The 2760-nt window shown below is 54.1% G+C and overlaps 1 pseudogene; it reads left to right on the top strand.

Annotated features, from left to right (window-relative positions):
* Positions 1 to 243: 243 nt before the first annotated feature.
* On the top strand, positions 244 to 2082 carry LOC115316118 (annotated as a pseudogene).
* The last annotated feature ends 678 nt before the right edge of the window (positions 2083 to 2760 follow it).

Below are 2760 nucleotides of genomic sequence, written 5' to 3'. Positions count from 1 at the left end.
TTCAAGTGCAGGTAGACCAAGCCCAACAAAGTAGGGGTACCGCAGGGGTCAGTTATCTCACCGACTCTCTTCAACTTGGCGATGCATACCCTCCCACACCGTCTTGAAGCAGTGCCTGGACTAGGTCATACAATATATGCGGATGGCATCACGCTTTGGGCAACAGACGGATCCATCGGCCAGCAGGAAGACATACTCCAAAATGCCCTAAACATTATCTACAGTTTTGCAACCGAAATTGGCATGAGCACATCCCCAGAGAAGACTGAATACTTAGTCATACACGGCGGCCGTTGTACTCTCTTCAAGAAAGCCGAGAAGAACATGTACAGCCTCTCTATCGGAGACCAACCCATCACCAGGAAATCTACCATTCGCATCCTGGGCATGTACCTGGACGAAAATTGCACAGCCAACACATGGTTCCAAAAAACGACTGGATCAGTAAAAAAGATCCTACACGTCCTTCGACGAATCTCAACACGCACCCGTGGTGTCCGCGAACGCGAGATGAGGCAATTCGTGCAGGCACTTGTCGTCTCACGGCTCCTCTATGGTCTTCCCTATCATGCAGTCAATCGGACTCAAATGCTAGCTCTAGACAGACTTATCAACGAGGCCCGAAGACTCATTACAGGCCTTCCCAGGTACACACGCCTAGACGCGCTCAAGAGTTGCGGGGGCATCAATGATCTCAGCGAACTCGTATCCGCGCACTACAACATCCAGGAGGCACGGCTTCGCACAACACCAGCCGACCGGTCTATCCTTGCCAAACTAGGCTACGCCGTGAACGATCTGCCCGAACTCCCACAACAGACCCCACCGTGAGAACACATTGTCCTCACCGACGGGACTCCGCTGCGGATACAAAGCACCGGCAGGCGCCTCCCTCTCAAAAGACGGCACTTAAAGTACATTCGCTCGCTTGACGATTGCACCCACGTGATCTACGTCGATGCATCCCTGCCAGCTGATACCACAATTGTACCACGGCGTGGTACAATTGTAACACAGAAGCACAGGCACGATACCTGCACACAACGACTACGCCCCCGCTCAGCACCCAAGCGGAGCTTCAAGCCATCACGAACTATGCGCGCGACGCACTTCTTACGGCAAAGGAAGACGCACCAGTAACGCACATCAATTATACTTACTCGCAAGCGGCACACCAGATATGCTCGGACACCAAATATACCGGACCTACCTTACACGAGCTCAAGGTGGCCGTCTCATCTCTGAGAGCGTCCGGCCACCAATTAATTCATCATACGATGGTTCCCTGCCCACTGTGGCATACCCGGTAATGAGAAAGCCCACAGACTAGCGCGCGCACACATTCTCTCCGCGCTGGCCAAGGGACCCTCCTCTTCCTCATCTCTAGGCAACCCCTCCCAGGAAATTGCCAACCCTTGGCACGACTTGCGCTCTACCAAAGCCCAGCGAGCCACCTACCTCTCCATGGCCGCTAGCCCGCTATCCATCCCTAAGATTCCCTCCCAACATTTCTCTCGTAGGGAAGCCGTCATGATTCGACAAATTCAGACAGGAACCCTATTGACACCGCATCTCTTACCCCCCATTCACACTGGAAGCGGATCCGCGTTCGCGAAGCGGTTGCGAACGCGGTTGTATAAAGATCCAGTGCAATTGTACTGAATCCTTATACAACCGCGTTCGCAACCGCTTTGCGAACGCGGATCCGCTTCCAGTGTGAATGAGCCCTTACAGCGGTTTCGCGGGAACGACGGGGCGGGATCTTCCACAGCCTTTGGCATCTGCAAGAACTGCAACTCTAAGGCAGACCTGGTCCATCTCATGTGGTCTTGCACTTTGTATGATATTCCACGACAACGGGCTTTGGACCTGATCACTAACGCTCCAGTACCCGCATCCCTGAGCCCCTGGGCATGTCCAGACACCACCTTATCACCCAAGCATGCTTTGGAGCTCTGGGAGGCACTACTCACCTTCATAAAAGACCCAACTGCGCCTCCAGTGGGGGACCGGCTCCTTCCGGCTACAGCCAAGAGGATACGGCCTCCCCCTCCCTCGTCGACGAAGGCCTTGAAGCCATGAAGTGCTGCCCCCCTCCTCCTCTCCTCTTCTTTGGCCCCCGTTTCCTAATCCCTTATCCTCCTTCGAACTGACCTGCGCAGCGCGCTCCACGAAGTTTAAGGTCAATAAACGTGTTTTCAATCAGTCAACCAAGAACGTGGGATGTCACGTTCTTGGAGTGAGAACAAGGTGAAGAAGAAGAAAAGGAGAAGGGCGAGCTGAAGACAGGCGGAGGGCACGAGGTCTGTGTGTCTCGAGCGGGAAAGCGAACGCCTGGGGTGGACGCGCTGTCCGCGACAGTCCCGGTAGCCCAGACAACGCTCCAGAAAAACCCTAGCCTAGGGTGCCTCAATGTCTTCCGTTTAGGGTGATGCCACCCTTTGTAGTACCCGATGCCGACAGCACGCGCTCACGGGGAAAATACAAAGAAATCGACGAAAACAAAATGTCGCCATAGCACAGTCAGCGCCATAAACGCGTGCAGAGGCACGCTCTTTCACGCGCTTCTGAACAATAAATAAAAATAAACGTGTGGGACAAAATGGCGAGATGCCACCACCCTAAGCAAAGCGCACATGAAGGCACCTTACCCTAGCCTCGTCCTAGGAAAGGAAACATCGTCGAGCCGGAGTGACTTCCGACAGCGCTCCCGCCATCTCAGGCTGGTGGGAGCGCTGATTCAGTTTTCTTCTCTCCATT

The sequence above is a fragment of the Ixodes scapularis genome, unplaced genomic scaffold, assembly GCF_016920785.2.
Source record: "Ixodes scapularis isolate PalLabHiFi unplaced genomic scaffold, ASM1692078v2 PGA_scaffold0__279_contigs__length_252992795, whole genome shotgun sequence".
NCBI classification, from domain to species: domain Eukaryota; kingdom Metazoa; phylum Arthropoda; class Arachnida; order Ixodida; family Ixodidae; genus Ixodes; species Ixodes scapularis.
The sequence above is the reverse complement of the archived record's forward strand: the minus strand, read 5'-3'. Positions and strand labels throughout refer to the sequence as shown.